Source organism: Lathyrus oleraceus, chromosome 5, assembly GCF_024323335.1.
Source record: "Lathyrus oleraceus cultivar Zhongwan6 chromosome 5, CAAS_Psat_ZW6_1.0, whole genome shotgun sequence".
Lineage (NCBI taxonomy): Eukaryota > Viridiplantae > Streptophyta > Magnoliopsida > Fabales > Fabaceae > Lathyrus > Lathyrus oleraceus.
The window spans coordinates 213,836,359-213,847,942 of NC_066583.1; positions in this window are offsets into that span (position 1 = coordinate 213,836,359).

The following is an 11,584-nucleotide window of genomic DNA, read 5'->3' on the forward strand; positions in this document are numbered from 1 at the left end:
GGTTTTTCTGTTTTCTCTCTAATCTGTTTTGTGTGTGTTGTGACATGTTTTCTATTGCATCCGTGCACTGTTTACCTAACATTGTTGTTGCTATGATTCTTTTGTTTGGTGCAACTCTTGATTGCACCCCATCTTGTTATTCTAACTTGTTTGTTGAGTTTTTGTGAGGGCTCACATGACTCTTGAAGAGATAGCTTGCATGGTATTCCACTTTATTTGTGGGGTACCATTTGGAGATTTATTCTGATTGCTTTGCTGACTTGCTTTCTTTGATGGTGCTAGCTAGAGAGATCTCTGGGTTTCTTATTTCTTTAGTTGCTGTTACTTCGGATCTTTATCCGTGTGGTAGATCTCTTGATCCCTTTTACATCTTTCCAGCATTTTACCGCTTTCTTAGCTGGAAGACCTCGATAGGAGGCAATGTTTTTGAGTGTTTACTTTTGTGCCCAAAGACCTCCAAGAAGAGGCACCAGTGCTAAAGACCTCCATGAAGAGGCAATTGACGGATAAAAGGGATTAGTAGTCGATCCCCCGTTATCCAGTGTGTCGTTCTTTATGCTCGCATTACGTGTCGATGCTTCAGAACAAAAGCCCAAGATCTTTTGTCCGGTCAGTTAGTGGAGAGGGTTTCATCTTTCTGAACCCCCACGCTTTGTCATGAGCTCACCCTGTCCAGGGTTAAGAGCTATGAGGTCCTATCCTCATTACCCTTTTGATCTGCTCACCCTGGCGTAAAATGTCAGTGGTTAAGAGCCCGTTTGATTACCTTTCCATGGCTTGTTTGTCGAGGTTGATATGACCCCTCTTGACTAAAGCCCTACCCACGTATGCTTGAGCCCCCTTGTTGGTGTGTTTACTTTATATTATATGTTTTTGTGTGGTGTGATCATCTCCCCATAGGACTGCTAGGCTTCGTATAGTCTCTCGTCTGCATGTCAATTAAGGTAGCACGGTTCCTTCGTCTAGGACTTCCTTTTTGCATGAGCATTCCTAAAACACAAACAGACGCTTTGATTTTCTTTTCTTAAGAACACGTTAACTCCTTCTACTACAGGCGATTAAGTCTCCAAAGGTCGAGCATCCGCTAGATTGCGTAGTAACGTTGTTCATCTAAAAAACACAAAACAAACAAAAATAGGTTAGCCGAGCTACGGTGCTCTGATTCTCAATCCTTCTTGAGATACGTATGCAGCAGGGTAGGGCCTGTGCGAGCAATAACTCTTTCTTTTCCCTACTTTGATTTTCTCTCTTTCACATCGCATATAGGACTTTTTATACACACACTTTAGACATAAATAGCAAACGTGGATCCTGTGGAGTACCACAGACGTGAAGGGGTGCGATAACCTTCCCTTCACATAACCGGCCCCCTTACCCAGTTTTCTTTGGTTCGAGACTTTGTCTTATCCGTTCCCTCTTGGTTATGCAGTACTATATTTCCCTCCTCTTGGGATAAAAGTACATAGCTGGCGACTCCATTCTTCTTTTCCGCCACTCTTTTTCGCGTTTGTACTTGGATTCAGGAAATCTGGGGAGCGACAAAATGGACTTAGATTCTAGGACATTCCTTATGCAAAATTGGAGTAAAAGGACCTTAATGATGAATATGGACCAAATCTCTAAACTCATTCTTGTCCATCCTTGATTTACTTCATGAAACTTTTGATGTGTGTGCTTTTGTGCTAGGGAATTCTATGAGAGCTCAAATTGGAGGGCCATTGCCATGTTCATCCAAAGTGAAAGACACAAGATACATTGGGGATCTCTTAAGAGACTTGTTTGATTGTTTGAGCTTACTATTATTGTGATTGCTTATTCCAAAGGATGGGATCTACTTGGATCATCAATATGATCTCAAGAGAGGGACTCCATTGTGGTTTTGATTCTTCATCCCTCATCTTTTTTCTTTATTTAGGACCTTATTCATTCTTCTTCTTCTTCCCTACACTCTAACCCAAGCCAAAAAACATTGTGCAAACATTTAACCATTGTTTTCAAACATTAGAAACCTAAGCCTTATGCTTTTGATTTTCAAACCTTCTTTTCATAACACTTATTTTGAATTGAATCTTTAAGTCAACTTTGACCATTTTTGCATATACTTCTAATTGGTAAATATAACCCACTTAAATGTCTTTTTGTGGTTCCAATGGCCACTTTCTTAATCAAATTTTCCATAACCTTTAGCTATTAGGTTTGAGTTATCCTTGTGGTAGATGTAATGCTCACATGTATCCTTAGTGATGGACAATGAGTCTTCCATGCTTATTATAGGGTTAACCCCTCACTAGCATGTTGAAGTTATCCTCACATGGTGGATTTGTGGTTTTAGGTTGAGTTTTCTCTCTTGGATAACAAAAGACCTCAAGGCTTTCGGACCAATCAATTCACCAACTTGTTTTGAGATTTTTACCCCGAACTACGAGGTTTTGATCCTAATCTTTTTATAAGATGGTACGTAGGCAATGGGTTTATCCATCCAAACATAAAATGTAAATAACTTGTATATTCTCTTCTCATCTCTTCAATCATGTTTGCAGAAATAATTTTTTTCACAAAAACAAACACCTTTACAACAAGTTTGAAAAGGGCTCCCTAGGAGTACCTAGGATGTTTTGGGTGCCTAACACCTTCCCATTACATAACCAACCCCCTTACCCAGATCTCTGTTTCTCTTTTACTAGTTTTTGTTAAAACTTTTAGGTTTTTGTTCGCTTTCTAACCATTCCTTTGGATAAATAGAAGTGCGGTGGCGACTCGACTTGTATGATTTACCTTGGATTTAGTCAATATCTCTAATGGTAACGAATACCCCGCTACAGGTACCACCACCCTTTGCATTCCTCATATGCAAAGAGAAATAAGTGTCACCCAACAGAGTCGGAACAGGATTAAGAGTAGAGAAAATCCTAATGGCGTTCACATCCACAAAATTTTCGATGTTGGGAAATAACACTAGCCCATAGATGAGAAGCACAAATATGGCCTCAAAGGCGTCCTCACTCATGGCCTTCCTAAACAAAGTAGCTTGAGCGATGAGGAAATCAGATGGGAGACCTTGAATTCCACCTTTGGTAGTCATATGAGCACCAATATCAGATACATCCATGTGCAACAGATCAGCAATCTCTTGGGAAGAAGGAACTCTCTCCAAGCCACTGAACGACAACTGATCTAAGATAGGGATACCCACAAGATAGGCATACTCCTCAAGCGTAGGCAAAAGTTGGAAATCCGAAAAAGTGAAGCAACGGTACAGAGGATCATAGAACTCCACCAACACACTCATCAGACCTTCATCCACCTGAGTAGCAAGAATAGACAGAAGCTTCCCATGGCGAGCTTTGAACTCCAAAGGATCTAATACATAAGATGTCAAGCTCCTTAACTCTTTCAAGTCGGGTTGTCTGAAACTGTACTTCTTCGTATTCCTTCTTTGCTTATCCATGTCTGAAAATTTGCAAATAGACCTCTTAAGTTCCTTGAAAATTTTCTCATTGTTGATGATATGGGTGCAAATGAATGCATGAATGCATGGATGCAACAATCACACTCAAGGATCAAGCAAGTCACACCATAAAAAGGTCACGGGATGGATCAAGTCATCCTTAATATCAATCATCCATTTTGGTGGATTACGGTTTACACCTTATCAACATCCAAGTTCCATTGATATTAAGGATATACGAGAACGGATCAACCGCGAATCAAGGGTTTATTGCAAGTCACGAGCATGGAGTCTCGGTTAAGAACCACCTAAAGGGAGTGTACTATGGTTAAACCTGACAATCATGTTCTAAAAAAGGTCCCCATAGTCATCATCTCATCTTTCGGATATTATCGGATAAACGACTACTCGTATTCCAAAAATATTCTCAAGAGAGACTCTTATGAGTGTAGTATCGCGTAACAATCATCTCAAATCTTACACTTGAACAACCTTCGCACTACGTCTTAAAATAGGCCAAGATGGGCTAGGTAATCTAAGGTCCTTGGCTTCTAAGGTCTATATTGGAAAGAGTAATGCCTAACCACGACTACTCGTGTGACATTATTGATCCCAACAAGACCTCCACCAAATGAATGGGCTTGCAAGTCAACTTGCTAAGGAATAACTCCACACATATCGACAAGACTATGCCATTCTCCTATCATAAGTGCACTCGAGTTCGGGTATAGAACTCATCTCACAAGAGACCACCAAGCACACAAGCAATTGATATATATCAAGCAATTCATACATTACAAACAATACAGTTATCCCAAATTTGCACAAAAATATGTCACAAGAAATATAAACATACAATACAACAAGCAAAAAGTAGGCTAAACCCACTAGGAAAACATCTCCCCAGCAGAGTCGCCACTTTTCTGTAGTGGGGTATTCGTTACCTTATGATTTATTGACTAAATCAAAAGTAAGCATACAATTCGAGTCGCCACCGCACTTCTATTTCTCCAAAGGAAAGGTTAGAAAGCAAACAAAAACCAAGAAGTTTTATCAAATCAAAAACTAATAAAAATGTCAGAGATCTGGGTAAGGGGGTTGGTTATGCAATGGGAAGGTTTTAAGCACCTAAAACATCCTTAGTACTCTAAGGGAGCCCTTTTTGCAAAGTTGTATGGTAGGTTGGTATTTATGAAAATATTTGTGCAAACATGATTGGAGAGACGAGAAAAGAATATACAAATTATTTACAATTTTTTTGTTTGAATGGATAAGCCCATTTCCTACGTACCATCACAAAGGTAGGATCAAAACCTCGTAGTTTGGGGTAAAAAATCTCAAAAAAGATTGGTGAATTGATTTGATCAAAAGCCTTAAGGTCTTTTGTTATCAAAGGGAGAACACTCAACCTAAACCAACAATCCACCATGTGAGGAGAGCTTCAACATACTAGTGAGGGATCCACCCTATAATAAGTATGGAAGACTTATAGTCCAATCACTAAGGATAAGGTGAGGTTTACATCAACCACTATGATAACTCAAACCTATGGCTAATGTTTATGAAAAAAAAAGTTTTTAACAAAGGTGGTCATTGGAACCACAAAAACAACTTGAGTGAGTTGTATTTACAAATTAGAAGTATTCACAAAATGAAGTCAAAGTTGACTTAAGGTTCACTCAATATAAGTATTAATGAAAAGAGTTTGAAAAATCAAAGGCATATGGCCTAGGTTTCTAGTTTTGAAAACAATGTCAATGTTTGCACAAAATGAGTTTGGCTTGGGTTAAAATGGAGAGAAGAAGAGAAGGGTTAATCCTAAACATGCAAAGATGAGAGAAGAGAATAAAACCCTTGGAGTTTCTTTCTTGAGATCATAAAGATGATTCAAGATGCTCCTTTCATTTGGACTTAGCAAGCAACAAACAATTAACTCAAGCAATCAAGAAAATATTCAATCAAGCTCCTAGGATCTCCATTTGGTTTTCCTTTCTCTTAACTTGGATGTTCATGACAATGGATCTTCTAATTATCTCAAATTTGGAATCCCTATCACACAAGAACAAACAATCAAAAAGTTCACAATGCAATAAGAGGAATGGACAAAGAGAGTTTGGATTAGGGGTCCTTTCAAGTCAACTTCAAGATTAAGCATTCTAAAGGCATGAGGCCTAGTTGCTCTTCAACAATTTTAGCATTCTAAAGGCATGAGGCCTAGTTTCTCTTCAACAATTTTAGCATTCTAAAGGCATGAGGCCTAGTTGCTCTTGAACTCCATTAAGCATAGGTAAGGTCCTAAATCTAAGTCCTTTCTCCTTTTTGCATTGGATTCACACAAACAAAGACAAAAAAAACACAAAACAAACACAAGGCAATAATATATTTACACAATAATGTGCTCAAGTGAACAAAAGGAAAGTAACATAAACATAAACATGAGCTCAAGTGAGCAAAGGAAAAATACAATATGAATAAATGAGCAAGAAATTAAATTGCATTAAAGTAAATTGCAAGAATCAAATGCTTGAATTAAAAGTTAGTAATTAGTAGTTAGTGTTAGTGTGCCATAAGGCAATTTAGAGCTATGTTAAGCAATCGTAAGTGGACTAATGTAGTAGTCACACCTATCTGAGGCTGATCAATAAAACTATAGGCAAATAAACACAAGTTAGAGACCATGACTAGTAAGCCAAGCTCCTACAACTTGCCATGCCAAAAGAAAAGAAGAATGACCTTGTATGGATTTTAGGTTTTTTGCTTAACCAAGAAGCAACCTATCTTGGACACAAAGCAATTCACTTGATCTTTGATCAGGTTGAATTTGATTTGGATCAAAGAAGGTTAAGCCTCTCATATGTCAAGGCTAACCACAAATCATTAACTCATTGGTCAAAAGAAAAAGAAGAAGATGAAGATGGAAATGAAATGTACAAAATGAAAGTTCAAATAACATAACCAAAACACAATGATCAAATGTGAATGGAATCAACATCAATCAATGGTAAACAAAAGTGAAATGAAGATTAGAAGTCAAGAAAGGTCAAACATATTTTTGGTATTTTTTTGGAATTAAAATAATGCATAAAATAAAATGAATAAATCATGGTCAAACTTCAAATCCAATTCAAATCAACTTGGATAAGTCCAATTGGATCATCATAAGTCTAACATGGTCAAACTAGGTTTGACAAATTTCCTCAATATTTTTTTAAAATAGAAACTACTTTTAAACAATTAAAAATGAAGAAAAAATAATACAAATGGACTAAAATCTCAAATAAATCTCAAATCAATTAAGAAATTGATGAGAATATTTTTCATAGACTTATCATCATCCATATGTATTAAGAAAATATTTTTGGCATTTTTTAATATCAAAAAGTATTTAAAATGAATTAAAAACAATCAAAAACAAAATAATTCACAAAAAATATTAAATGGAATCACAAAAATAATTAAAAATCAGATTATGAAACTAGAATTTAATAGAAACTTTTTGCAATTGGTCCCATACTTTTGTGATTCCAAATAAAAGAGTTATGAATTTTTTAAAATAAATGGAATTAAATAAAATAAAACAGAAATTAGAAAAAATAGAAAAATCAGGAAGCGTAGGATCATCATTCATTAATTGACGTGGACGATCCTAAGGCCATGAAGCGCGCGCTCATTGTGTTCCTCAGTCAAACGTGAAGCAAACACAATTAAATAAAGTTAAACATAATAAAGGCTCAGATTAGATCATGGCTAATGGATCCAAGGGCCAAGGGACCTCCACGTGGGGATGGTGGTGAAAACCACAGTCTTCTCCGGTGAGCTCACTAAATTTGGCCACTAGTTGCAGGTTTTGCAACCTCAACCAAATCAAATGATCTTTATACCAAATTAAAGCTGGGGTGATGTATATCACCCCTATAACCTTAGTTTTCACTCAAGATCTCTATGGAAGGCGAAATCTGAGGTTGAAAATCTAGGTGCTCAATCTGCAGAGCAAATATTCATGAAATTAAAGCCACCAGTGGCTTGCCTCTCACACGAGGACTTCAGAAAACCAAACCAACACAAGCAATGCACAATATATGGTGAGATTCGAAGAAAAATAGTTCAGATGTAAACCTTTGAAGTGCATCTTTGATGAACACAATCCACTCCAATTCTTGATTGCAGCTTGATCTTGAAGTGATGATGATGCAAGGCTTAGGAATTGGAAGCTGAAGATCAACCAAGGAAGTTGAAATTCAAGCTTGAAAAGAGAGGTGAAAATTCAAAATTCCTTTGGAGTGAGGTTAGGATTCAATTCCAGCAGGGTTTCAGGCGCCTTCAGGTTGATCATTCAATGAAGCAATGCATCTATTTGTAGCTGAAATCCAAAGCAAGGTGGAAAGGAACTCGTGTGCATGTTCATTGGGTCCTCCATGCATGGGCCTGTACAGGCGCATGTGAGGCCCAAAAGCTAATGGTTTTGCAAGCTGAAATGATTTGAAGCAAGTTTGGACGTGCAGATTGAATGGCATTGGTTTGTGCATGAAGGTTTCACTTGGATTCCATAAATGCTCACAAATGTTCTCCTCTTTGAAAGTCATACATAGAAATTCCAAACATAGGCATGTGGGTAATGGTTGGAAAGGTCTTGACATAAAGAACAAAATCTATGTTGGACAAAAATCCATTTTGAGTTTGGAAAATTGTGAAAACTATCCATGAAGTTCAAGGTACAAAACATGTATTTGAAAAAATTGCCAAAAAAGGACCAACTTCAAGCCCTTATGTTTCAATGACGAAAGCCTCAAATGGAAAAACCTCCAATATCAAAGTTGTATATCGTTTCAAGAAAATCAATTTGGACTTAAGTTTTTCATCATTTGAATTTTTAATGAGAAAGTTATGGGCACTTGGAGTTGGACTTTTTCAAGATTCAATGGCTTTGGTCCAAAGTGACCTATAATGTTTTGTATTATCACATGTGTTTCTTTTAAGATTATGAAACTTTGTCCAACATGGAAATTTAATTAGACATCTTAAACTTTCCAATTCGCTTTGTCTCACCCAAAAATCATAAAAAATGAGTGAGTTATGTCCTTGGGAAGTTGACCTAAAATTAGGGTTTCAGTCAAAATGACCTATAATGTTTTGAAATGAATGATGACCTTCCAAGTTTCAAATGGATTTTTTATTAAAATTAAAGTTGTTCATATGGTTCTTAAGAACACTTTTACTCTTGGGGTCATCTTCATTTGACAAACACATCAAAAGTTAGGTCTCAGTGGATTTCAAAATAGTAAGATGATTTGACTCATCAACTTCTCAAAGCCAAACTTCAAATCTTGATGAATAAATGATTGAGGATACTCAAATAGGCTCATATATGCATAAAATGATGAGTTAAATAACTTCCCTTGATTGAATTTGATCATAGGTTGAGGTGACTTCATGAGCAAGGCACAGTCAATGCACAGTTGAATTAGGGTTTCCTTGGGAAACAATCCTCAAGCCTTTTGGTTTATCCTGATCAAATTGACAAATTGAGATACTTGGGAAACATATATTATGATTTAGAACTTTGGGAACCATTGTCATGCTTGCTTCCATCTTCATCTGGCCACTTCAATAGGCATAGGGGCCTCCTAGGAGCCTTGGATCACATGACTGCTTAAGCTTCAAAACAAAACAAGTTAGTGACATATTTTTGTGTATTTGGTTAGTAAAAAAAATAAGAAAATCAATAATATACAATTCAAGCATGCTTGGTGGTCTCAAACCAACTCACACAAGTCCCCAAACCTAGGGTAAGGAGCCAAGATGTTATGATCCTTGAGGCCAAATGCAATGAGCAATGATGTGATGCCATGAGGGATCTTAGGGTCAAAATTAGGGTCTTACACAATCACCTCAAATCTTTCACTTTAACGATCTTTGCACTACGTCCTAAAATAGGCTAAGATGGGCTAGGTATCTAAGGTCATTGGCTTCTAAGGTTCCTATTGGAAAGAGTAATGCCTAACCACGACTACTCGTGTGACATTATTGATCCCAACAAGACCTCCACCAAGTGAATGGACTTGCAAGTTAACTTGTTAAGGAATAACTCCACACAAGTCAACAAGACTATGCTATTCTCCTATCACAAGTGCACTCGAGTTCGGGTATAGAACTCATCTCACAAGAAATCACCAAGCATACAAGCAATTAATATATCAAGAAATTCATACATTACAAATAATACATTCATCCCAAATTTGCACAAAAATATGTCACAAATAAATATAAACATACAACACACATAAGCAAAAAGTAGTCTAAACCCACTAGAGAGTGTAGTCCCTAGCAGAGTCACCACTTTTCTGTAGCGGGGTTTTCGTTACCTTTAGGTTTATTGACTAAACCAAAAGTCAACATACAATTCGAGTCGCCACCGCACTTTTATTTGTCCAAAGGAAAGGCTAAAAAGCGAACAAAAGCCAAGTAAGAAGTTTTTCAAATCAAAAACTAATAAAAATGTTAGAGATCTAGGTGAGGGGGTTGGTTATGAAATGGGAAGGTTTTACGCACCCAAAACATCCTTAGTACTCTAAGGGAACCCTTTTTGCAAATATGTGTTGTAGGTTGGTATTTGTGAAAAGATTTGTGCAAACATGATTGAAGAGACGAGAAAAGAATAGATTATATTTACAAATTTTGTTGTTTGAATGGATGAACCCATTACCTACGTACCATCACAAAGGAGGATCAAAACCTCGTAGTTCGGGGTAAAAATATCAAAGATTGGTGAATTGATTTGACCAAAAGCCTTAAGGACTTTTGTTATCAAAGGGAGAAAACTCAATCTAAACCAACAATCCACCATGTGAGGAAGGCTTCAACATGCTAGTGAGGGGTTATCCCTATAATAAGCATGGAAGATTTATAATCCAATCACTAAGTATGAGGTGAGATTTACATCAACCACTATGATAACTCAAACCTATGACTAATGTTTTTGAAAAGTTTTAACAAAGTGGCCATTGGAACCACAAAAACAACTTGAAGTGGGTTATATTTACAAGTTAGATTTATTTACAAAATGAAGTCAAAGTTTGGATTAAGATTTATTCATAATGAGTATATATGAAAGGAGTTTTGAAAAGTCAAAGGCTTAAGGCCTAGGTTTCTAATTTGAAACGAAGTCAAAGTTTAGAAAATGATTTTTGGCTTGGTTAGAGTGGAGAGAAGAAGAGAAGGGCTAGTCCTAAAGCATACAAAGATAAGAGGGGAAAGATAAACCCTTGGAGTTCCTTTTCTTGAAGTCATAGAGATGACTCAAGATGCTCCTTTCCTTTGGACTTAGCACACAAATAAGCAATCAAACAATTTGAATTCAAGCTCCTAGGATCTCCGTTTGGCTTGGCTCTTAACTTGGCTACTCATGACAATGGTCCTCTTTCACATTCTTAAGATGGGATCCCTATCACACAAAAGAAAACATCAAAAAGTTCACAACACAATAAGGGGAATGCACAAAGAATAAGTTTTGAGGAGAAGTCCTTTGAGGTCAACTTTGGATTTTAGCATTCTAAAGGCATGAAGCCTAGTTGATCTTCAACATATTTTAGCATTCTAAAGGCATGAGGCCTAGTTGCTCTTGAACTCCTTTAAGCATAGGTAAGTCCTAATTCTAAGTCCTTTCTCCTTTTTGCATTTGGTTCACACAAAAACAAACACAAAGCAAACACAAGATAGCAATATATTTATATACAATAATGGGCTCAAATGAGCAAAAGGAAAATGACATAAACATAAAATATGTGCTCAAGTGAGAAAAGGGAAAATCAATATGAATAATGAGCAAGAAATAAATGGCATTAAAAGTAAATGGCAAGAAATTAATTGCTCAAATTAAAGTTAGTAATTAGTGAGGTTATGTTAGCTTGTCATAAGACAATGTAGCGCTATGTTAAGCAATCGTAAGTGGACTAATGTAGTAGTCACACCTATCTGAGGCCGGTCAATAAAAATATAGGCAAAGAACACCTAGCTTGTCATAAGACAATGTAGCGCTATGAAACTTGATTTTTCAAGAAAATTTTTGGAGTTGGTCTCATATTTTTATGATTTCAAATGAACTTTTTATGAATTTTTGAAAATCAAATGAATTAACTG